Consider the following 26,915-nt stretch of genomic DNA (forward strand, 5'->3'; position numbering starts at 1 on the left):
AGAAGGAGAACCAGACTTGCATTGGTGGGCAGAAGGGCAATTCTGCCAGACCTGGCTGTGGTGGATGACTAGGTTTCTCTGTCTGGCACATAAAAATAATCCAACCTGATGCAAATGTAGTGTATCACTTGTGGTGGCAATTTAATTGTTAAATGCTAAAAAAATTAATTGATGTAATAGTTGATGATAAATGGTATTTTGAATTATGGATACACAGATAATTGTTCTTACAACAGGAATTCTGTTTCTGTTAAGATAATTATCATTATATTGTTATGAGCATTTAGTCACAGGTCTTTTTTTCCTAGTTTTTCTTTTTAATTTGATGCCCATATTGCATGAAATTCAGTTGATGCTTTAGTCAGCCCTTTGTGTGTGTGGAAATATGAGTGGATATAAAGTTCAGTTCAAAACTACATAAGACTGGAGCCAAAAAATTGTGTTTCATCTGCAAAATGCCATTTAAAAAGAGTGATTTCACAGGATGCCACAGATGCTGTTGGTGTGTGTATCTGACAAGACCAATGAATTTTATGCAGAAAGACATATTTTTCTTCTGTTCACTGTTAGGATTCCTACTTGAAACATGTCCTTAATATTTAACAGATTTTACTGCTTTTTTTTCAGTGTGCTTCAAAATTCAGACATTGCTGTGCCACGATCTTTGCTTTCACCAGAGCTTCCCTTAGTTCCCTTAGCCATTGGTGAACCACCATGTGTACTTGCATTTAGTATTCCTCAAGTCTGGGATTTTGGATTGCTGCTACTCTGGCTTGGATCAGTTAACATAATGTGGAGACCATGGTCTTGTTTCCATTTCACAATGCTACGAATGTTTCATATTCATAAGTTGAGAATTGTTCTTGAAAAGCAATCCCTCATAAGTGTGTGTTTTTCCCATGTACCATGTTTGTTAACAGATTGCAAGAAACAGTGCCAGACATAAAAAGCCCTAAGAAATGCATTTTTTGTGAATACCAATTCCTTGGAGCTGGTGTTTTGATGTATATTCAGAGCTCTGTCAGCTCTCTTTTTCTGTAATAGCTAGTGAGTCTTTAATCTCTGCCTTTACATTTTATGCCCACTTGCAGAGTGAGGAGGACAATGACTGGTATTTTGTATTGTATTGTCTTTTCATTATAGCTGCAGCAGCACAGTCTCCTTGGCAGCCAGAAGTCCATGAAGTTAGTCTTCATGTCACCTTTCACTTATTTTTTGGTGTTCTCCTGTCTTTTAAAGAAATGCAGTGAACTTCTTTCACAACAGTGCTTCCATGTAAGTGAGAAGGAGAGAGGGCCTTTCTGTAATGTGTATGGTCTCCACGGTGTTGCCATGAAAATCATGGCATCTGTGAAAACTTCTTGGCATCTGTGTCCTGGAGACCAGGTTCAGCAGACTTCAAAGTAGGCACCACGCCATCTGAGCAGATGGGTATTAATGTAAGCATTGGATAGAAATGTTACAGACATAATTTCCAGTTCCAAATGTTACAAAATGTTGTCCTGAACTTCTACCTCTGGATATAAAGGATTTGTTGGAAATCCAGCTCAGGGAAGAGTTGGCTTTATAGTATTAGAAATTTAAATCTTGGATCAGCTGTGTTATCTGCGATGTTGGAAAAGGGTGTGAAGTTGCTCTGAAGAGCTTGCTTGTATTTTTGGAGGAGTTCTTGTAAGTAACAGATGAAAATCTGTGTTGTTTACCATTTTCATATGAATAAATTGTATTGTGAAGCCACTGTGGAAGAAAGAATTATTTTGTATTTTTCTGTGCCTGCAAGTAGGGATGGCAATTCATTGGGAATCCAGTGAACTTAATTCAGCTCACCAGACTTCTTTGTTCCCTTATGTAACATGACGATTATTTAGACTGAAAAGGTTTTTTTTCATTTCTCTGCCCTTTTTGTCCTGTATTTTTCTTACATGCCTGTCTGGTGGAGGTGATAGGTTCTTTCCTAGTCTTTGCTGACAACAGATGTGGTTTTGCTTGTCAGGGTCTAGGCAGTCTCTGGGTTCTTCCAAGGCTTCTTCCAGGTCCCACAAACTGAATTTCATCTGTCCTGCCAGAGTTTGCATAAGCCCTGAGTGTATAAGCACTGTATTCTGGAGCTTTTCCACCCTGTGTCCTAACCTGAGGTGTAACAAGGCATAGTCTGGGTGATCTGAGCAGAGGTGCCCAGTGATGAGCATTGTTCAGAATCCTGGAGCAAAGAAGCGTCCATGGGAGAAGCAATGGCATTGGCACTCTTATGCTGCGACTTGGGGAAAAGCCCGGAGATGTGAAAAAACTGTGGGCCCATTTCCACGAGGAGAGAGGCCATGTTGGAAGTCAGCTGCAGGGCCTATCTCTTCAATGGTCGCTACAGTGTGGAGGATATGACCTAAATCCTATTAGTTTTCTCCTTTTATAACACAAAGAGATTTGAATATATATTTGTACTGGAAGTCAGCTCCTTTTCCACATGATCAGATTATTTATCTTTTACATCCTGCCAAAAGTGAACAGAATGCAATTTGTTTGTTTATTTGGCATTTCTAAACTATCTTTTAAAATAATTTCTTTTGGGAAGAAACATCCTCCAAATTGTTAGTTTTCTTACAGCATGTCTAGTCCAGATAATTTCAACAAAAAGTTAATGTTAGTGGGATCATCCACTGAGGTCTTGGCTCTTATTCAGTCTGTACAGATGTTCTTTTAGACTCTTATCCTGTCTAGATAATAGGAAGCATGCCTAGTAAGCAACTGTGGAGCATGTTAGCATAATTCACGTAATTCCCAGTACCTCAGCATCCAGCCTGGGGCTGCAGACTCTAAAAATAGAACAACAGATTCTGTACAGCTTAATCCTACCTGCTTGTTAGCCATTATCTTCTTAATAAGCAACTAGCAGCTACCTTTTGTTTGTTGAGAATCTTTCACTCAAATGATTTTACCTTTCATTTGAGAGTGAGACCTGGACTTTGGCCATCTTCTTTAGTGAAGAGTTGTGTATGTGTTGCTGATACTAAAACTAGTTAGATGCAGGTTTTAGAATTTCTCTTTTAGTTTATGTAAACTCGAAACAAAGAAGAACAGATGTTGCTTAGTAAGAGAGGAATAAATTAAGTAGGTGATATGCTGTGGTTTTTTGTTTAAATTTTTGGTTCTGTTTTTCCTTGGGCAATTGTGTTCAATAAGGGTAAGATTGTCTTCTCTTTTTTAGGACAAGCAGGTTGTAGGGGAAGATACAGAGAGTTTCCAGATGCCTTTTCCCCCAAACCTCCATGCTTAGAGTCCACATACCATGTCATTATGCTGAGGGGTTTTGCCAAGACAAAGAGATTAGTGCATGTGTAAGTGAAAATAATACATGAGAATGGTAATCAAAAGTATTTATGGCAACAAGTTGAGATACCAGCAACTTCCAGACATAACTTTTATGATTTCACAAATGTACCTTTCCTGTTTAATTATGTAGGGTTTTAATATTTTATTTAAGGTTTTAATTTTGGGCCTGATTTCTGTGACACTGAGAGGATATGGTTTCCTTTGCCTCTTTCTAAACTCTGTACAAACACATACACAGTCTAATGAAGCTCTCAAACTTTGGTTTGAGCCTTGGTTGGAAGGCAAGTAGTATTATAAATATCCTGCTAATGAAAGGATAAGAAATGGAGGAAAATTATTACATAGGATTTTTGGAAACTGCAGCAAGTCTGAGCAGACAACAAAAACTTTTTAGGATAATTGTGGGTGAGATCTGCAAGAGCAGTTCATCATTTACACTTACATATGTATTCTTCATTTTAGTTTTTTCTTTTTACAAGTAAGACTGAGACATCTAAATCACTTAAGCTTTCTTGAAAATTTAATTGGTTAATAAATATGGATCAATATACTTGCAGCATAGCAGCTGGAATTATAAAGTGCAACAGAAGAAAGTGAAATCTGTACTATTAAATGTCAAGTTTATTACATGTGCTAATGATGTATAAAAGTTAAATGCTGATTTATTGATTGAAAGAAGGATGAAAATGACCAATGGATGAAATGTTTACATGGTTTCTGAAGTTTTTGTGACTGAAATTTTAGATTTGGGAAATTTTGTGATTTAACCTGAGAGATAAATGTGAGCTTCCTGGAAAATATCAGTTTTTAGTGTTTCTGGGCTGTGATTCCAAATGTAGCTAATATTAGTTCATCTGCTTTTAAAAATTCACACAGGAATCTTGTTAGGGACTTTGAGTCTTCAGAAACCACTGAGAGAAAGGAAAAAGAAAAATCTCTTGTTGGAACATTCTTCTGGATATGTATATTTAAGATGTGCTTTACAAAGCTTTACGAAGAGAGTGGTATTGATTATCTAGCTGCTCCTGAGCTACAGGAATTCGTGGCTGGTAGACCAAAGGTTGGCTGGCAAACTGGGACATCTTTCAGGATGTTGTAAATGTTCATTTTCTGGAAATCAAGCCTATTTTGGTTCTTCCTGTAGGCTGCCAGTATGATCCATCCCAAACCATTAGCTGCTTTTGTAAAGCTTTCCCTGCTTGCCTGAGGAGAGTAGGGTTTTAAATGGCACATAAACTTTCTGACTTGCTGTTGCTTGCTCCTAGTACACTGTTACAAGAATTTGACCGTAAGGCCCTTGCTCTCTTTTCCTCAGTTTGTGTATACTGCTGGCAGTGCCAGAGCATCACAGCTTTGACCTACCTCCAGTTTAAGGTTAGGAAATGTCTGGTTGTGTATAAGCAGGAAGTACAAATACTGTCTCTTCATACAGCAGCAGCTACACACTAACAGACTTTAATATGATCTTGTTGATTTTGAGCATAGCTGTCTGGTCTTTGCATCAGTCAGCAAAATTGGAGATGTCAGCAACAAAAGCCAGTATTTTAAGGTAAAACTTCTGTGAGATTTACAGATTACATGTACTTTCACAGAACTATATTACATATAAGTGAAGTTAAAATTTGCACTAGGAGGTATGGTTCAATGATAACCACTTATGAATGTCAAAAAGGATTTAATGCACAGGCAAGTTATATTTAATGCATTATTTATGATGCAATTAGTCCCTAAATATATGAAAATAATCACCTAATAAACTGTATGTGCTGGCATCTTCTTGTACTTGGCACATTTTTGATTTAAAGCCTGGCTCACATTCCATGAAAATTGGAATTTTTTTTATTCCACTATTTTTCTTCATGGGAAGTTACCAGGTCATGGAATCCTTTATTGCTGAAAGTTCTTACACAAATTATATTCCAAAACTTCTAAAATCTTGAACACACACATAATTCATAATGAGCTTACCTCAGATCCAAAAATTATTGCTGCTGTTATTCCAAGTCAGAATAACATCCTTGGAAGGTTGTTTTTTAACATTACACTGTTTCATGTTGTGTGGCTACATGTGATGAGAACTGTTCAAAAATGAGAAGTTGTCACCAAACAGCACAATTGCTTAGAACTACAATCTCTTACGCATTTCTAGAGTCCCCAAGTGAAAAAAAAAAAATCTGGATTCTGGGGCATTTATAGCTTATCTTCTTGTGCAGGTGTCTCAAGGGCTTCCTGCACCGATCCTGCTGGCACTGGGAAGCAGTGTGGCCAAAGTGCATCTGAGCTGAGGCTGACTGCTGCCCCTGGGCTGCTGCTCAGAAGCAACCCAGGCACTCAGTGCCCTTGACATGGATGAATTTCCTGAAAAGGTGTTGTAGTTTGCTGCTGTAGTTTGGCATTTTGGCTCTGATGAGTTTGGTTAGTTGGGCCCTGGGACTGTGCTTCATTGTGGCAAATCGGGACGTGACAGGCATGGACATTCTGTGCTTTGCAAAATATAATATTTGTATTTTTGAATGCTCCAAATGGTTTGAATACCTGAAGCTATAGCATTAATACCAATTATGAAATAACTCAAAGGTTTTTTTTCCTTTGGAGCTTTGAAAAATTTAACTTCTCGCCGTTTTCTTGTCATTGCATAATCTGGGGATTTCTGAAAACATCAGCAGAATGAGTTTTACTCTGCTCGAAGGCCAGTGTTACTGTAGAGCAGGTAAAGGCTAAGGGTGGTCACCTTGTTTAAGGGCTGAGAAATGCCTGTTTCTGTGTTGGTAGAAGAGGACATCTTGGAAGTACTCTGACCTTTGAAGGCGTTCAGAGAAAAAAGGTTGTGAATACTAGTTAGCAACATGCTCCAGGAAATGAAAACTACTGAAGAAATCACATTGTTTTCACTCGACCTGCATTCCCAGTGGAGTCATTAGTGAGTCTGAGCTGAAGAGAAACCTCCAGGATTTCACCCATCAGATATTTAGTCATTGTAGTGTTTTTTAATTATTTATCATGCCACATCCTAGTTTAATCTCTAAAGTTTTTCAAAGGATCCTGGGCCTGTTTGTCTGGGTTTCTAGAATAATCTGATCCTCTGTAGAAATAATAGTATCATTATTATGGAAGACTGTGCTTTTGGGGTTTGTTGTGCAACACTGGTCACCTCCACTGAATAACAATTTCCCAAGAAATGATGGGCAGCGTGGTCACTTGTTAACAGGACTCCAGTGACAATACAGCTCTTAAACTCTGTTCTAGACGGTTGTGCGTCGTTCTGCCTGATGTCCATCGGATCTAGGTGTGCACTGGGCAACTGATCTGGTTCTTGCAATGGGTTATAACTGATAACCTTCTGATTTTCTTGACAGCAAGTAGTTGAATTGCACTGAGAGTGTCAGTGCATTATGTAGTGCACTGTATTAATTATGGGTTCTGCAGAAGCAGTAAAATTGGAGATTTGAACTACTTTTCTTTCCTCTTGAGTGATGTTGGTTGGGGGGAATGCACACATCTCAGCTGTTCTTTGTGCAAGTGGAAAACATGAGCCGTGAACCTGATTGGCACAAGCACAAAAGTCATATCTGTTGAGCTTTAAAGCAGTGTCTGAAGTGGAGTTTCCGTTTCTGACAGCCAGCCTGGTCCAACACCCTGTTCTGAGGTGATGCACAACTTCTAATTGTCAGCTTCTCTCTTATCCACTTGAAGCAAAATCTTTGTTGCTCACTGGGCTTTTTAATCTGTGCTAATATTTTTGATGAATCTTTAGTCCTAAAATTGTTCTGCTCAGAAAGTTGACTTATAGGTAACTAAGTAAAATAGCTTTCTTTACATATCCTTAAGTTCTGCTGCCAAAAGCCAGCAAATCCCTTTTTATATCTTGGTGCACAAATTGTTTCTAATATGCAACACATTTTTAATTTAGCCCTCACATCCGCATTATTACTATTTAAATGCCATAGCCTATCTGTGGCAGTTTGATGTATTCTGGATAGGAAGGGAGTTCTGCTCGAGCTGTATCAGATGTAACTCCATATGGCATTGTTGTGTGCAGCTGAGATGCTTGCCAGTTCCAATTTGGAACATGACATTCAATGCAAATATATCATGATACAACTGCATTGCAAAGATTTGAGCTGATTGCTGTGCTCTGCTGGTTGTAGGAATATGTGGTTGCAGTTGAGGTTCTGGAGTGTGCTTTTGCCTTCAATGCTTAACAAGTTAGAGGTGCTCTGTGTACTCAACTGTAATTTTTTATAATTTCTTTGTCTTGTGAGTGTGCAGTGCATTAACCATTGTTTGAGTTGGCTAAGGAGGGGTGTGTTGGCCAGGTGCAACCAAAAGAGAACATTTAATGATGTAATATTGTACACATCTCTTCTGAGGCAAAAAAAAAAAAAAAAATAGGTTGAGTTTCTGAGTTACCCAAGTCCCTGCTACCCCCAAGTCCCTGGACTTAGGACCTAAAGATCCAGCCAAAGGCAGAGGTATTTCTGAATGGGTGGGTAAGGAGATGATTTGCCCACGTGTTTGGGGATTTTGAATTTAAGGCTCTCTTTCAAAATATTGGCACCAGATGCTTCAGAGGGAACAGGTGGTTGGTGGGTTGTAACCTTCCTCTTTCTCCTTTGTGGTACCAGTTAGTGGGCCTCAGTGACACAAAGGAGATCATGGTGTACTTTGAAAGGCTGGCCATGCCTCTGGTGATGTGCAGTGTGGTGCCTTTTCCTGCCCCTGCCTCGAGGCAGGCTCTGGCCTGCTGTCTTTTCCTCTATGTTTGCAGTGATAGTGTGCTGGACCCTTGTAAATACCATGTAGGATTTGCCTTTCCTGCTTCTTTTGGCCTGCCATCACATGTGTTCTTTCATAGTGTTTTCCTGACTTTGTTCCTCCTACATCCTGCATGTCAGCATCTTCATGGCTTCTTGGAAGCACTGTCTTCTGCTTTCTACCTTCAGAATGCACAGTTCATCCTGGAATTACAATCTGTACCAAAGATTATCTTAGGCTTTATGTAAAGAAAAATAAATCCCATCAATTTCATGTAATGTGCCATTAATTTTGACCCAGTGTTTAAATGAGCTGGAAAAGCAAATATGTCCAGAATTGCTTGTAATAGCAATTTTAGTAGCATGCTATATATACAGCAGAGCGTCTCCAGAAAAAGGAGGGTAAAAATAAAGGATCATACGTAAAACAAGCATTTACCCTGTTGTTTGTAGTGTCCAGTAAAGTATAGCAGCAATTTAGAACTCAATGAGACAATTTCAGTGTATTACTTCTGAAAATAATTACATTTTGGCCTATATTATAATTATATTAGAACTTCTTAAGATTATTTTGCAAGTGAAGAAAAATTCATGGTAAAAAGAATCATGGCATAGCAAGAACAGATGCTGATTAGGTCATCTTGTTAGTGACTTAAAAACACCACTGCAGATGGGTACAGAACTGACAGCCTATGCTGTATCACTGGTAAGTTGCACAAGCTGCTAGGGAACAAGAAGTGTGGACATTGAGAGATAAATCTGGGATCCTGGAAACTCTTATGGCAGGCTAAAACACTGTTCTGTTGTCAGTAACAGTCCAGGATGCCTGAAATAATCCATTTTTCATAACTTGTTGGCAAGAGATTTTGAAAGAAATATCTGACATGTTTTCAAGCTGTGTGCAAATCAAAAGGAGTATTACTCTGAAATCCACAAGATCAAATGTTCAATTCATGTGATAAAATATTATAAACCCTTCTTAAGGAGATTCAACTAGTTAGCAGATGCTGCTTGACAGTTAAAATTGCAGCAACAGAGGTGCAAACTTGGTGGCTTTTCTGCTGACAGCTGTGTAGCTAACTTGGGACTAAACCAATATTGGACATGACTTGTAATATATTTAAGTTCCTAATAATTTACCACCTACAGGGTATGAGATGGCTCAACTATTTTGTGTATGGAGCTATTTACAGAGATCCTGAGCTGGCATGCAAAACATCATGTGAGAGACTTGGTGTTCGTGTAGCAATAGTACTGGATTTGAATGACTGGAAAAAGAAAGTTTTCTATATAAAGGAGGATGATGGCACCAGAGGGTCATTCAGCTCTGAGTTTTCAGTAATTTGCAGTGACAATTCTTTTCCCTTGTGGCCTATTTTTCTAGTTTTGCCTATTCCAGCTGTCTGTTTGTTCAGGTGAAATGTAAAGAAGGAGGTTTAGCTTTTTTGTCTAGGCCACGTGCATGGCTGCTGAATGAATGTTGTGTCACAAAGGAGGGAAATTTCGCTTGTACTGTTTGGCATTGTGTTAATCACTGCTAGTATTACTACAAATGTTAATATTGCTTCTAGTCTGTGTTCTCAGATTTTAAGTCAAGACTGCAAAGAACATGTGGTGACACTAAAGATTGTAAGTTTTAAGTAATTAGGAGAGTTTTTAGCTTTTAGTTTGTAAGACTTCTGTTTCTTTTATTTTCAAACTTCAGTCTTCCTGGTAGGAGCTTGTAGGGTAGAAACTTAAAAAAAAAAGTACAGCTGAAAGCTAAAGTTTCCATGTAGCTGTCTGGACCAAAGCATTTTTAAAAAATGCCACAAATGAAGCAATGCTGAATTGATCTTTGAACTTTCTCCCAAGTAACTACAGTTGATTTGTCTGCATGGTGCTTTTTGTACTTGTTTTATAACCGTGTCACTTTAAAGGCAGATGTTTGATGAATTGCATGTTGCTTGCTTTGCTGGTCCTATAAAATGCTCATGAAAGTTACCAAAGGACCTCCAACAGTTTGGGAGAAAGAAATTATTCACAGAGTGTAACCTATGATGGTTCTACCACCATAATTTTCTGAACACTTTGTATTTCTGTTTCATTATTGCTTGCAAAGATTAATATGACCTGATCCCATTTTATTTTCCTTTTGCATACAATTTTCTCATTTTTTCTATTGCCACTTTCTTTCTTTATTTCATCTTTGCATATGTGGGTAAAAAGCTTTACTCCTTTTTGTAGGAGTCACAAAACTCACCTTTGTGAAGATTTGCGTCTATGCAGTCATTCTGACTAAAATTTCCTGTGTGAAACAAGGAATTTGCATTTCAGTTAAAGAAAACAGAATCTGTTTTGGTGTTTTCTGTTTTTCCCATCACCATGGTATCTTAGCACATGGTAATTTTTGCAGGCTGAAAAAGAGCAAACCAAGTTTAATAAGAAAATAGAGACATATCACACATTTACTTGATAATGCAGTAGAGTTTAAGAATCCCCACATGGTAGACTTTTGATTAAAATGTGTATAAATTCATTAACCCTGAGCTAATGTAGGTGGAAGTAAGAGATACTCACCTACAACATTACTCTCTTTTTCTGGTTTTCCTGGCAGAGGTGATGTCTGGCATGCTGCACACCCAGTAAGCAGTAGAAATGAGTGTAACTTTTGAGTTGTGGTCATCCTGAAAATAATTACATGGATAAGCCACCTGCAGGAATTCCCTGTTGGAAGTCCCCTCCCACATTTTCATCAAAGAGCAGCCATAGGTTCAGTTAGGAGCAGGTATGCCATGAAGGTTGCTATCATATGAGCAGAACCCCTTGCATCGGGGTTTCCTGACACTGGTACCCTTCTCTCCCATCCCTTCCTCTCTGGGAAGAGACAGTGCCTATGAAGAGAGCAGATATTATAAAATGATCACAAAATCTTTCTGATTTATCAGAGTGTTTTGGGAAGTATGCATGATGAATGCAAAAGACAAGGAATTGAGTTCCTTGATTAAAAAGAAAGTTGACAGGTTGAAAAGGACATGCTTTAAACCTAAACCTCTGTTTGAGAGATGGTTCATTCTTCTCCTTTTGCCTTTGTCTAAATCTGTGTGATTTGTCCTCTTACTGCACTGCCTTCATGAGTCGTTCACAGAAACTTCTAGTATTTTTAGGTTCTACTTAAAATCACAGAATCACAGAATAGTCTGAGTTGAAAGGGACTCAGAAGGATTGAGTCCAACTCTTTAGCTAATTGTCCATACCAGGATCAAACCTGTGACCTTGGCATTACCAGCACCATGCTCCAACCAACACAACCACTGGCATCATGTGAACACCAAAATGCACAAAACCTAGCATCAATTTTCTACTCTGAGTTTGCTTAAGACTGATGTTCTTTTTCCATTGCTTTGTCACTGTCTTAACTCCTGCTTTGAACTGGGAAAGTTGTAGATTGGGATGAGTAGATTAGCCAGGTGTCTAATAATTTTACTGTAAAGGATTATGAAAAAAATGAAGTAGGGTAGGAATGACAGAAATAAAACAGAGATTGAAGATCATGGGTCAAGAAACATGCATTTCCAACAGTTAATCTGGTTTTAAAAAGGATTGGGTATAGAAACAGAAACTGGTGGTAAAATAAGGAAAAGCATAATCTAACTTGAATATTTAAAGTTGAATAAAACTTCTAACATCTAGATTAATTATGAAACAATGCTTGGAAATATATGGGAGTACAGACACATTGAATGGAAAAAAATCATCATTCTTGTGTTTACTAGAATGTCAACCTCAGGGCTGTTGGCAGACTGCTTTGACTAATTTATGCTTTTGTATTTCAGACTGATAATAATCCTTGCTTCAGAACTTTCTGCAGTATTTGTAACCATCTTTTCCCAGATTCCCCAATCTCTTAAGTAACCTAGATTGTTATGTAAACAGGGATTCTGTTCTACAATGACAGATCTATTTCAGTGTGGATATGTTGGAACTATGTTTTTCTACCATAGAAAACATTTAGTTTTGACTGTCTGCATTATGGAAGGTAAATTTAGATGATGCTCTGAACAGTACAGGCTGAAAAATTTTCTTTGCAACAAATTCTAGAAAGTGGGTCTTAGTTTTCTCTAGGGACATTTGCAAATTCATGTGACATCTGTAATACCGTTTATGCAAGTCTCATCCCTAGAGCAAAGAGGATTTGTATTGTAGTTATCATTTGTTATGAGATTTAAAATATCAACAGTCTCAGTGAAACTGGACCAGATTGGATGGCTTAGAGGAAGCTCACTTTCTGAGTGATGATTTCCTTTTGTGGTGAGTCTTCAACTCTTCTGAGAAAAACTGGTGTTGGCAAGTGGAAAATGGTGGCTTTTCCGTTGGTAATTTCTAGGCCTTGGCATTACACTAAAAGGGAAGGGAAGGGAACCTGGGAAGCTGGTACTCTGGAGGGTGAAAGAGAAGTAGGTGAGAGATTGCCTATCTAGCATGTGCAATGCTGCTAGTCCTTCTTTGGTGTAGGAATCCCACTAATTGGCAGATACCCAAACTGGGATGTGGGATGTTTGTGGTGTACTGCTGCAGACTTTGATGTGAAAATGAGAACTTCATGAGGTGAAGTGGAATCTACAAGCTGAAATGCAATGTGAGATTTTACAACATTAAGCAAGTCTGCTTAGGGATTGCTGTAATACAGGCAGTAAAATAATAAACATAGCTGATCAAAAGAGCTCAGAGAAATTATCAGAACATAGCTTTAATTCAGTGGCTTTCCCTACTAACTCAAGTGTGGGTTAGCTATGCCACAGGGAGCTGCACTGTTTATATCTTCGATTTAATACAATCTTCAGGTACCATGAGGATGAACACACATAAAAGAATATATAGATTAACAAGGGGCATTAAACTTTGTGGAGCAAAACAGAAGAGGATTGTTTAAACATTGAGCATTTTAAAAAAAAAATGTACAAGCTTCATTCTGCATGACCTTTTTTATTGCAAGGCTTAAATAAAAGAATGGAGCTTATGTTTTATCCTTTGGGATGACGGAGCTGAAATGCAGATAACAAAAAAAAAAATTCTATTATCCTATCAAAAGAACTTGGACTTTGACTAAAAGAAAAGATACGACCTTTCATGTGAGCCTTATCTGTAGCTCTCTGTATCTGCTTCATCAGTTGGGATAGCATCTGAATAAGAAAAAATGGAAAACATTTTTACACATGCTAGGCAGGTAATGCATCTCTTGGCTCTTGAAGAAGTGGTAATATAAAGGAAGTTAAATTTGAAGGATGAAGGAGGTTTTGTCAAGTTTGTTCCCCATCTACAGCCTGAGCCTCTCTTTGAGTTTCTACGTGAGTTTCTCTTGAGTTTCTTATTTGTTGCCAAGGAAAAGATTAAAACTAAAATTTTAGGACTGAAGGATGAGGTATGTTCAGCAAGGCAATGTAATTATGAGAATTGTTTCCTTCCAGTTGCAATTGTTAAAAAAAGGTTCAGTCCCTTGTAAACTGCACTGACTTCAAGAAGACCAGCTTCAATATTAGAGGTGGTAATGCAGGTATTCAGCCAGGAGAGGTATTCAGATTTTCTTTGTTAAGGGGTTGAACTTAGGAGCTAAACTGGGATACAAGGTTTCCCATGGAGCCAGTAAGTCAGAGGGTGCCTTGCAGAACAAATCAAGAGATGAGGTGTGTATCTCTATACCAGTCTCATAGAGAAAGTAGGTGCCTATCACAGACAACCAAATTTAGATGTCTAAAAAAACTGTGTGAATACTATCCTAGAGTGTATGTTGCCATAGTCACAAGGAAGATAATCTGCATCCCGTGAAGTATTTCTGCCTCATACTGATTTCATGGAATAACTATTACAGTGTTTGGCCTTCAGTGAAAACAGTATTATCAGTCCACTCAGGACATGGGCATTATTTTTGTGTAAAGGAATATGATTGGATTTTTTGGTAACAGAGCTAATGAAAAATATATATACTAAAGCATCTTTCAGTGAAGTCCTGTCTAATTTCATCCACCTTGAAACTCAAAAACTGGGAGTGAGAGAATATTCTTGTAGGCTTCTAATGTGCCTTTTTCATGAAATGTCCTTTACATCACCTGTGCTATCCTTTATTTTTACTGCAGCCACGTTGCATTTCTTTTCCTGCACTGTGCCAGATGTTTGATATTCAGTCCCTCTCTGCATATTTTTTATTTAATGGAAAATGGAAAACTTCCCCCCTACCCTGTTCCTCGTGAAATAGGAATGCTAATTAATATAAATCCATTGCCAAGGGCCTGGTGTTAGGAGGAATTTACTCCTCTTCCAGTAAGGTTATATTGTGATTGTTCCTAACAAAGATACCTTACTTCTTTAGAAAAGCAGTTGTTACTGGCAACAGCCTGGATATATTATGAAATAGACCACCAGTCTGCTTAATGTGCCATGTTAAGTGACTGCTGTGTGATATTTACAGCCACATCTCTTGTACCATATGAAAGCAGTTTTTAATTAGAAAATTTAGGGCCTGTTTGTTATCGCTATGTTGACTTCGACAGAATTAACTTTGGCACCTTGTTTACATGGAGAGGTCAGTGAATTGCTGAACCTGCTGCCTGGTCAGATGGGAATCACAGCCCTCCCTCAGCGGCACAGGAGCCCTTGGTGTTTTCTGGATGCTGAGAACCTTTCTAACAACATCTTCAAGGCTTTAAATCTGTTCGTGTAAAACTATTGCAAGTGGTGTTTGCAGAATAAATCAACATAAAATTTATCTATGGCTTAGCGAGGTCACTGACCAACCAGCTTGCATGTAGTGATTATGTTTTACTTTCTAAAGGCTTACTAACAGATGAAATTTATATTTTGTCTTCAGTAAATGATTTTGAATCTCAAAATTTAAGCTCTTCAAGCCAAGCTGGGAGGCCTTATCACAGGTGTATATATTGCATAACCCCCCCAGAGTGCAGGTTCTGTAGTTCATGCAGAAATCCTTGGGAAGTAGGATATAGTCTCTAACTAACAGTTGTGTTAGTCAAAATACAGCTCGCATCTTCATAGCAGACCTGACCAAATTTCTTGTCTGCAGGATTTTTAGTTTCCAGTTAAGTAAGATGGTTTAGCTAGAGATGATGCCAAATATTTTTTGATGTACTGATGGGTCCCTTGTGGCCTTGTTCAGTTGCACTATTGTTCACATTGCACTATTGCACTTGGTTGTGGGCAGACAACAGCTTTCCCTCTCCAGAAAGGATGCATACCTTCCTTTCAAAAGTGTACAGTAGTGAGCAGCTATGGAGAAGAGGAGGCAGAGAAGCAGGTGACTGTGGATGCAGGTTCAAAATATTTATTTGTCTGATTTCTTTGAATTAGGGATTAGAAGACAGATTATTAAATTGTTTCTCTGGTGCTTCTCCATACTGCTGAGTATTGACAAGAAAATATAAGCCTTTTTTTTCCCATACCAAATGAAACCAATGGTACATTACAGCTGGAATTGCTGGAGGCAAAAGGCACAAAACTCTGCTTTTGTAATTCGATTTTGTACAAACCTCACAGTATATCAACACTGTGTATAGATCAACCAGTTGCACAAGATAAACAAAGAAATCTTGCATTTCTGAAGTTTCACAGCTTTATGATAAATTAATTTAAAATATACAACAAATAAGGTGCAAGTCTTATAGCTTGACTGTCACTTCAGTTTAATGGGAGCCTCTTTTGAACAAACTAAATTACCATGTGGCTGCTACCAAGCACCAGTAATTTCATGCCCAGCACCCCTGTGAAAATTCTTGTCATTGGTTGTATTTTGCTTTTGACCACCAGAAACCTCAGCCATTATTGTGTTTGCTGTGGCTACATGTGCAGCAACCACAGAAAGTTGTTTCAAAACACTGGTCAAAATTCTGTTTCTGCTGGTCATAGCTTTAGCATGATTTTTTGTTTATGCTCTTGCGTTCACTTTGGCTTTCAGAATACAGTGAGATAAAGTTATGTTTTTGAGAAAAGATTTTTTCAATTTCAAACACTAGTAGGAATGGATGACTAACTGTTTCCTTAGCTCTGAATTTGGACAGTGAGGCTAGAGCAACAGGTATCATTAATAATTGCTGGGTTTGATGTACTGTAGGATTCCAGTTACTGTAGCAGCCTGAAAATGTGAATAATTTGGCTTGTGGTTCATACTCAGAACTGGGAAAATCTCCAAACTGAAATTTGCAATTGAAGATATTAACAGAGTAAAAGTGACTAAAGAAAATTTCATTTGGACATGAAGGGTTACCCTCTGTTAAGACAGTTGTATCTCACCCTGTCTGAATGTCCCTTGAAATCTTGCTGTTCTATAACAGTAGGATGTTCTGTCATATGCACATTGGGAGGGTTTGGGAGTTTACCTCATTGTATCTTCTCTGCTACCATCTTCAGTCTCTCCTTTTCCCTATCAAATTCTGAACAAGCTGTCAGAGAACAGATACTCCTGAAAACCCACTATTACCAAAGAAAAGATTATACTGCAAGGTGGGACAGAGAAATGAGCATGAAGATACTTCATAATATCTGTCAAGTTATATTATGAGGCTGAGAATGAAGCCTTGCTCAGCATAGTGAAAAAACACCTTTGGAGGCTGAAGCAGGACTACAGTAATTTCTGCCTATTGCAGCCAGGACTGTGACTACCCTGAGAGGCTGCTCTCATAAATCTGCCCTCTCTAAAAACTGCTGAGTATGGGTTGCCTTTGTGGGGGATCTGAATTAGTGCTGGAAAACACAACATCCACTTTGACAGCAAATGCTGAACTGGACTTCAGCAATTTGTTCTGCCATTTTCCTAGCCTCTTGAGGTCCAGAGAAAATATCTCTTCTCTTCATTGTACCTTTGCTTTCGTAACCTTGAGCTGTGTTGTATAGTCTCTGATGGATGCATGCAGAGCTGCAGATGAGACTCTGAGTGTAATCTCTGTAGGTTTTACAGATTTTTTCTTTCACTGTTAGAAGATGCTAATGCTAAAAAATCATCACTGTTGTTTAGTACCCATAAGCTGTGGCTGTCTGGATGTTGAAGGTAGAGTTTAGCTGTTAACACCTGCTAGCTATTGAGGCAGTTAATAATATTTTGTGTTATCCCATCATTATACTCTTACTCTGCACAATGGGAAGCTTGCTCCTCATCCACTCCTGGGATAGCCCAGCTGGGCTATTGTTATCTCCCTTTGGGAGCTCCCAACCTTGTTTGCTGTACCTCATGTGTGGAGAAGATATGAAGTGGTTGCCCATGGGTGTGGGATCATCCTGGAGCAAATCCTTGACTCACCTTGTTTCCTACTGTGGGACCTTATCCTGCCTCTGGGACAGAGAAATCAAACAGCAAACTTGACCAAAAAGGCTGAGCAACACAGGTGCAATTTGACCACTGGAAGGCAAGTAAAAAAATTTGAGATGCAGGTCTACATAAGAGATAATGCTTTTTTTAAGAAAACAGTGGACCTCCAGGTTGGAAGATGGCTAGATAACTGGCATGTTTTACTGTAAGTGGGCACTTAGTTTGGAAAAGTTACCTGACTGTGATATTGTTTGGTGAGTATTTGTTTCTGCTTTGAGAAGAGACAGGCAAGATAGAGGTATTGGCAGAGACATGTACACTAAATTTATTCATTGCTAAATGAACATAGTCATTCTTTAAGAGCAAATGGCAGTGCAGATACTATATCACCCCCTTATAGGATAGGGGTGGTTGCCTCACAACCAAGGACATAGACAAGGCAGAGATGTTTAATGCTTTCTTTGCCTCTATCTTCAACGCTGATGATGAGCTGAGGGAGTCCCAGAGACCTGAGCTGGAGGACCAGGACTGCAAGAATATTCAGCTCCCAGCTGACCCTGAAATTGTGAGGGCTCTGCTGCTCCAGCTGGATCCCTGTAAATCTGTGGAACCTAATGGGATTCATCTGATAATACTTAAAGAGCTGGCTGATGTCATTGCAGAACCTCTCTCAATTATTTTTGAATGGTCTTGGGAATCTGAAGAGCTCCTAGTTCACTGGAAGCTGATGAACATTGTTCCAATTTTCAAGAAGGGCAAGGAGGAGAGCCCTGGAAACCACAGGCCCATCAGTCTCACTTCAGTGCTTGGTAAGGTTATGAAGAAGATTATTCTGGGAAGTATTGAAAAACACCTGAAGGACAATGCTATTACTGGTCACAGCCAGCACAGCTTCACGAGGGGAAAGTCCTGTTTGTCAAATCTGATTTTCTTCTATGACAAGGTGACACACCTGGTGGATCAAGGGAGAACAGTAGATGTAATCTTTCTGAATTTCTTTGATACGGTCTCTTACAGGATTCTTTTGGACAAAATGTCCAGCATTCAGTTACATGAACAAGCACATCATGTGATGGGTGAGCAACTGGGTCATGGGTGGGCACAGAGGGTTACAGTGAATGGGGTGACATCAGACTGGCAACCTGTCACTATTGGGACTCCACAGGGCTCCAACCCCAGCCCTGTGTTCTCCATAAATAATTTTGATGGGGCTTGAAGGGATGTTAAGTAAGTTTGCAGATGATACAAAACTGGGAAGAGCTGTTGACTGACTCAAAGGCAGAGAGGCCCTGCAAAGAGACCTCAACAAATTAGAGGACTGGGCAATCACCAACTGAATGAAGTTCAGAAAAGGGAAAGTGCTGGATTCTACATGTGGGACAGGGTAATCCTGGATGTACAGACAGACTAGGGAATGAGACACTGGAAGCAGTGCCAGGGAAAGGGACCTGGGGGTCCTGGTCAATGACAAAGTAAATCTGAGTCAGCAGTGCCCTGGCAGCCAGGAAGGGCAACTGTACCCTGGGGGGCATCAGGCGCAGCATCACAGCTGGGCAAGGGAGGGGATTGTCCTGCTCTGCTCTGAGCTGGGCCAGCCTCACCTCCAGTGCTGGGGGCAGTTCTGGGATCCACAATATAAAAAAAGACATTAAACTATTGGCACCAGGCCGTGCCAAACCAATACAGGAGGGCAATAAGGACAGTGAAAGCCCTTGAGGGGAAGTCCTGTGAGGAACAGCTGAGGTCACTTGGTCTGTTCAGCCTGGGGGAAGAGGAGACAGAGGGAAGACCTCATTGCAGTTACAACTTCCTCATGAGAGCAAGAGCAAGGGCAGACACTGATGGTGACTCTGTCGTGACCAGTGACCGGACCTGAGGGGATGACCTGGGAGGGCAGTTGTGTCAGGGGAGGTTCAGGTTGGATATTAGGAAAAGGTTCTTCACCCAGAGACTGAAGGTACTGGAACAGGCTCCCCAGGGAAGTGCTCACAGCACCCAGCCTGGCAGACTTCAGGAGCCTTCAGACAATACTCTCAGACACATGGTGTGATTCTTGGGGTCTCCTGTGCAGGGTCAGGAGTTGGACTCAGTGATCCTGATGTGTTCCTTCCAACTCAGCATATTCTGTAATTCCGTGTCTCCTTTCTGTCTTTGTAGGTGATCTGTCAGGGACTTTGTTTCACAAAGACCTAAAACAAGACAAACCAGGCCCAAATGCAGGGCCAGCAAGCAGAAAATAGCCACACCCCATTTTGCTCTGCAACCTTGCCTTTTCTCCCTTTCTCCTAAGGGTGTTTTCTAATTTTTCCTGTTTCTTTCTTATTTCCATATCCTTTCCTTTCTAACTCTTCTCCAGATTTAAGAAAAATAGCCTCAATTTATTTTAATGGTCCATATTTCTGTCTGTTAATATTGCATTTGTTTTTGTACAAACTGTTCCAGTTCAAAGGGGAACAGTTCTCAAAGAGGTTGCTCTCCGCTTCTGGATGCTGATGTTTTGTCTGCTGAAAAATTGACTTTTCTGGTCACTGGTAAAATACATTTGGAAAGATATGGAGCATCTGTTCATAACTTGTCAAGCAGATGGAGCCAACTAAGTGAAAAAGCATTTTTATGCCCATAGCCCCTTTAAAGCATTGCCTTCCAGCTGCTTCTTTCTTTAGAAAGGGTGTCTTGCAGATGACATACTGAGTTAACTGGAGTTTCTTTTGGTAAGTTCAAATGCCTGCAATGAGATGATGAATTAACTACAATACTGAGTCTGGATGGAATAATCGGAAAAATTTTCTATAATGCCTAAGCAGACTTAATTTAACAAGTCAGATCATTGTATTTTGTGCAGAGAAAATGGAGTTTTCCAGTTGAATGAAGTATGCCTTGGATATACCCCTGAAGTAGTGAGTGAACAGGATGATACAATTTAGACATTTAGAAAAAATTCGATGGAGTTCCTGACAGAAGACATTCATGTAATAGGATAAATACTTACAGGGCAAAAGGCAGTGGTGCATAATTATTTGGCAACTGACTGAAAGATGCAAGTAGGTATTTCTGTTGGGAATTTTTGTAGTGGTTCAAATATTGCAGCATATTTATTCCTGATGATTTGTTTGAACACTCTGCCTGTGTCAATGAAATTAAGTCTGACCCCAAAGGTAAAAACCAGGGATCTTATTGTCAATTAATAGGATTGTTTATGTAGAGGAGTAGTAAATTAGGTATTTAGAATATTGAAATATTTCTTCTCCTGAAGTCAGTGATAGCCAACTAAACAGAGAGGCAATACATTTTGCAAAATAATAAGTAAAGCTCTACATAAAATAAAACTACCTGCAGTTAGCAGAGCCTGTGAAAGAAGACCAAGTTTCAGTATGCAGGAATACTTGCCTCCACTTACTTTGGTAAAGGGACTCCTTTAAGTCTCGTGGGCTTTTGCTTATCCTGCAGCGTTCAGAGCAGCCCTGCCTGCCGACATTGGGAGTGTATTGCACGGCGTGGAGTGGAAGTCAGTGCAGTCTGACAGGTACTTCACCCTCAGAGACAGGTTCTCCTCTCTGCAGATCTCTTTCCAGGTGTTCCTCTTCTGCAGCAGGGCAGCTATCTTACAGCACTGCTAGCCTGGAGAAGGTTTGGAGTTTTACATAGAAGATTTGGGCCGGGTGTTTGAGCATATCTTTGAAGACAGGCGTGTCCAGGTGGTCTTTGTGGCTAGGTTAGTTCTGTGATAATGCTCACTTGCATGGTTTTGGGAGAGAACACACCCAAAAGCAGTCTGTTAAAAAGCAGAGGTACTGTAAAATGAAACCAGGAGAAACTTTTTTGTGATTTCATAGTCTTGTAGTAAACTGAATTTGTGTACTTGCAAAAGCAGAAGTCTCTTTGTCTTTATTTTATCTACCACTGCTGCATGCAGCAAATGCTCTTTCTGCCTTGCTGATAGTTGCACACTTCCTCCCTCTGCCCTCCTTCCAGCAACCTCAGCTTTACACCCAAGATGTATGAAGGAGAATTTTGTTTTTCAGCTTCTAAAAATCCAACTTTCCTCTCTATTCACCTATCTTTGAACATAAATGTAGCAGATACAAAATTATTGCAGACAGGCAACCAACTATTCTTCTGAGTCAGGAAAAAAAGGAATTTAAAAATCTTTGTAAAATTTGGGCTATGACTCAAAATTTTCTTTCTCTACCATTCTTCTTTTCCTTCTTAAGTCCTCAGCTTTGCCATCTACACTCTCACTAGGAACTGGGATTTGGCTATGTGTGAAGTAGGATAAGACAGCTGAAAAATTGTTCTAGGAAAAATTGCTACTAAAGGTGTTCTACATTTGAATGGTAAGTGCTGAAAAGGAAGCACTTCCCTGCTTCCTTCAGTGACTGTATCATGACTGCTGCTGCTATTTTGTTTACCTTCAGGTAGATTCTGCTAGTACTAGAGAAATATTTCCATTTCAAGCATTTACATTCATAAATCAAATGTCTTTCCTTTTCATATGTTCAGAAACTCCTTAACAGTCACTGTTGAGTAAACTGGGCTCAGCCTTTTAAATATTCTCTGTCCTGCCTTTTTAGCCTGGGTTTGAAGAAGAGTTGTGTATGGGCTTTTTCTTCCCCATGAGGACAATGTGAGCCAAACTGTTCTGTAGCCGAATTCCATTTTCTCCTTTTTGGCAATTGCACAGAATGGCTTATGCTATGTGGAGTTTGGTGCAATTCCACTGGAATTTGCTAGATTTGCACTGATTTATACCTGGTGTGAATCTCATCTTTCCAAAATATTACTGATGCAACAGAAATGTAGAGCTGAAAATTCCTCAACTAAGAAGTAGGGTGAGCTTCCTTTTGTTTTACAGTAATAGATTGTTGTTATCCCTGAATCTTTATCACTAACTTCAGTTGTCAATATCAGCCAGAAGAAGTTGAAGTACTGTCAAGAGTATCAAAATAAGATCATTATCCAGTAGTTTCTGGTAAAGTGGAATCCCTAAAACCTTGTTATGACTATTTTAGAAGCCACCAGAGCACCTATCGCAAATTGATATGCTGCAAAGCTAAACTTTCCAGTTACTGGGATAGATTTTAGTATTCCTGTGAGCAACTTCCCTGTGTTGCTTCCAGTGGCAGTTTTTCAGTAGGGCCTCAGAAGGGATGGTAGTTGGAAGTATTCTCTTCTGACTGGAACATAAATGAGAAAGAGCCTTGGGATTTGTTTTGTTGGGGATGTTTGTTTGGTTTTTTTTTTTGGTGGTTTTTTTTTTTGGTGTTTTTTTTTTTTGTTTTTTTGGTTTTTTTTGTTTTACAGGCCTTGTTTTACATGATAAAAACATTAATTTTATATTGTTTTCAGAGTATGAATCTCCCCATTTTGAGATTGTGCATCTCTTTTCCCTACAAGCATCCCCACATCCATAGTCTTAGACTAGAAGGATACTCATGACTAAGAAAGAAGTCAGTTACCAAGTAACAAAGGTTTCATTTCAGTCTTATGTGATGTCATTCAAATCTTAGTTCTGTGTCCTTAGGTAGCTGAAGTTTCACACCTAAAGGCTGTTTTTCTGCAGCAGTTGAGCTAATTCCTGTACATGTTAGGCCTTGCAGTCAAAGAACTGCAACAGAGAATATACCATGTATAGTAGGTATTAGTTTGTAATTGTCCCCAAAATAAACATTACTACATTCTAAGGGTGTGTTTGCCTTTACAAGATTCCCTGCTTAATAAAGAGCCTGGAGTTTTTCATATATGATGGGGAGAGAAAGCAAAGTGAGGGACTGTGAAGGTAGTGGGGAAATCTGTTGGAGAGACACATCTGTAGAAGAGCCAATATTGTTTATGGCGACAGCTTCAGGTCTTGAAGCTTAGTGGGATACCTTCCTTGGAGCTTGGCAATCAGCCTGTTGTACTATGATGTGCTATGTAGTCCTAAAAGCAAAGATCCGCTTTATTTTCATGCAACTGTTTTCTTATCAGCAGCTAAATAAATTAGATCTAGATGTGTAGCTTCTAGGATCCTGTGTGTTGTGAGTTAAATTTGCTGCTGCAGCCAGTGTAGTTCATTTTAAGTTCAGTATGTTACTGAATATTTATGAATGAATATTTTTTTGTGTTTTACAATGACATTTAGCAATACATTACAGCTAGAGCCAAATAAAATAAAACCTCTTACAGAAAGAGCAGACTTGGGGGAATATATCTCATCAGATTCTTGCTTTTCTTTGACAGATAGTTGGGGGACCTGTTCTGGAGTTTTATAAATTACTTGTTTGTGAATCTGGCATAAAATCCTGGCCTTGCTGAAGTTAAGGAGTGTTTTACTGCTGAGTCTAGCAGTGGTAACACTGGAATTCTTGCTTCTACCCTCCTGTCCTTCTCGGTTCCTGATGTGTGGGAGGTGCAGGGATGCAGACAGCGAGAAGACAGGTCTCTTCCCTTCAGCTCAAGAAGCGACTGCATGGAAGAATTTTTGGACCTGGGATATCTGTAGAGAATAAACTTTTTTCCATATCCTCTGCTCCCTATTCTGTTTCCATAACTCTCCCTCCCACCTCCCATGTACTCTATCTCTCTGAGATTTTCTGTGGAGAGCAGGGAAAGAAAACCTTGGAGGAAAGATTGCTGGCTATTAGCTGAAGCAAGTTCTGCCTTAAATGTTTACATTTGCTGAAGGAAGGAAGGAAGACTGTTTAGATTTGCCTGCGCTTCAAGGGTCTGGACAATCTTTGCATTTACTTTTCTATATCAATACAGTAAAACCTGACACAGAGGTTTTAAACTTGACCCTTATGCAGTGTTCTATCCTAGCACTGACCAATCTGTTTTAGCTCTGTATAGTAAGATTGTTTTCTTTGCTACTTTGCTTAGATCAGTTTTCAAGCTGATCCAAGAGACTTACCTACATTCTTGGAAGCTCTTGTTTTGGGCTTGGAATACTTTTGATAATTTTTTTTTTTTCTGATGAATTCTCTAAAGTCAAGCTTACTGACTTTTTTTGACCTCACAGGTTCTGTCCTGCCCTTCTCCATTGGTGCAATAAATTGTTTTAATTTGCTGGAAAATGTTTTTACTGAGATCTTTATATTTATAATGGCTCTTTTCAGGCTAAGGTAGAAATGAATAGCATATGGCTATTGTGAGAATAAAATATTAATTTTGGCAAATTTAGTCAATTCACTGTGGGTGTTCTTAGCCTTTAAAACAAAATTATCACATATTTGGCACAACTACCAAGTGCCTGGGTTTTGACTCTAAGCCTTAATCACCAAACGAAGAGAGCAATGTATTATTAACATGTTAGGAAGAGACAGTAGCTCTGACTGTGTGAGCTGAGGGTGGGTGTTCTACATGGCTGCTACATGGTAGGAAAGAGGACAGATTGCAGCTGGGGCAGTCTGCAGCAATTAATGTACTCAGAATGGGCTGGTCTCCATGGTATGTTTTAATTGAGCATGCCAGAACAATGAGTTTGGATTCTAAACCAAAAAATTTTGCAGGTGATGTTTGGTGTCATTCTGAGTATTCCAGTGTATCTTTGTTCATTGTTACTACCAAATCTCAAGGAAAAAGAGATTTATGCATTGAAAAGCAGCAGAGGAGTATCAATTGGTTCATTAGAGATCCACTGATCATAAATACCTGCATAACACAGCATCTAATGGGCAATGCTGTGTGACAGCAGCATAGGCAGTATCACTTACAACTTCATTGTGCAGAGTGCTGACAACTCCTGCAGAATCCTCTCCTTGGGAAATGAGGAAAGTCAGTGTTACATAGGAGAGCATTTGAGCTTTTTTTTTTTATTGGCATGGATACATTCGAGTCACCTTCATTCATTTCTGAGTACTTCACCCCTAGTCTGACTGCAGTCCAGAATGACATTTGCATTTCAAATGGCATATTGTGACCCAGTGGTGTTATTGATGATGAATCTCATTTTCATGAGCATTAACAAAGCAGGGAAAGCAGGGCTTCATAAAGTATGTCAGTGCCTCTGTGCTTCACTGGAGCATGATCTCCTGTAGCACCACAAGCTGATGGAAAATACAGGGCTGGAGACAAGGCCATTTCCCTTTTGTTTTATACAATATGGTCTTTAAGTTATGTTTGCTCTAAGATACTACAGGTCCTTATGAAGGGACTGATGTGTCTATTGGGACAGATCTCTATGACACCATCACTGTTAGGGAGCTGACTGGTGCTGTCAGTTATGGATTCATGAACTGCCTTTGGCATTAGTGTTTAAAAGCTGTGGAGCCAGCCTTATAGCATTTGGACGACTTTTGCAGATAATGGGGAATTTGTGAGGGAGCTCTAAATGAAAACTTCCTCAAATATTAACATTTTTCATTCATATAAGACCTTATTTCTGGAAAATTTTAATACTTTCTAAGGATACTTGGGAAATTGTACAATATTCTTGAATTCTAATTTTAACACAGTATATTAGATGGGTGTATTTGCATGTAGGTCTGTGTAGACAGACATTGGGTGGGAGTCAGATTGCCCAAAGGGAGAGCAAGTTTCAGTTACCCTGCATGTAATTTCTGCTCTCTGTCTGGGCTGCTGTTTGGAAGTAGTGTGACTGTATATACTGGCTCCTAGAGGAAAACATTGTCTTCTGTTGTCTCTCATATGCTAAGCAAATATAAACCATAGGAGAGAAGAGGAGAGGAAGTAGGATGGGGAAGGGAAGAAGAAAAGTCAATTTCTTAAACAAGATTTTGATCATAGATTAGTTTTTTTCTGGAAACGAGTGTACCACTACCAGAACATATGTTAAGTTGTAACTTGAAGATATTTTGATAATGTGCAAAATACCTTCCAAAACCTTTGAATAAGGCATTTTGAGATTAAACCAGTTAACTACTACCAAACATTTCTCATTGGTTTTTGGCACTGTTTAAAGGATCCATGAGGTTTTCACTTTTTTTTTCCAAGGCCTTGTTCAAGACTGGAACTACTGGAAAGTATCTGGGAAGTGACTTGAAGCAATGGTTTTGTATCAAGCTTTGTTCAATTGTGTGAAAGTTGTGTAATGAGATTACTGGCAAAGCAGAATAATAAATTATGAATAGAACTTAAATGACTGTCTGTCTCATGTTCTGAAATAGCTTCAGTCCAGGACTCGGGACTGATCTGGGATTGTGAGCTGGTGTTTTTGTTTGTAACAAGAGCATAAGCTTCCTGCAGGTGATTAAACCATGGCAGCATCCTACTGTACCAGAAATGTGTCTCTTGACCAAAGTGCTGTGTAACAGGGGTTGGTGTTTTGATATATCCCTGTTGTAGTGTCTGATTGACTCATAGAACATTTATTCTTCCAAGCTTAGTCCTCAACTTCCAGTTTGTAAGTAAGGGCCATTGATTAGCACAGGAATGTGAGTGTATGTAACCTGGAACTTGAGTCTTCCAACTCCTGGGTTTGTATTGCCCAGACCCATCCTTCACCCGGAGTGCTGCGCGTGTCTGCCTCGCTGGCTCTGCTGCTGCCCTCTGCACACTGCAGCCTGTGCTCAGGCTGTGTCCATAGCCTGCTCCTTCAGCCAGGG

At 39.4% G+C, this 26,915-nt stretch overlaps 1 protein-coding gene across 1 annotated transcript in view; it reads left to right on the plus strand.

Annotated features, from left to right (window-relative positions):
- Positions 1-26,915, plus strand: part of PRKCE (protein kinase C epsilon) — a 287,426-nt gene that overhangs the window by 35,701 nt on the left and 224,810 nt on the right. The gene's annotated exons all lie outside the window — the stretch shown is intronic.

The sequence above is a fragment of the Vidua macroura genome, chromosome 3 (genome assembly GCF_024509145.1).
Source record: "Vidua macroura isolate BioBank_ID:100142 chromosome 3, ASM2450914v1, whole genome shotgun sequence".
Classification (NCBI taxonomy): domain Eukaryota; kingdom Metazoa; phylum Chordata; class Aves; order Passeriformes; family Viduidae; genus Vidua; species Vidua macroura.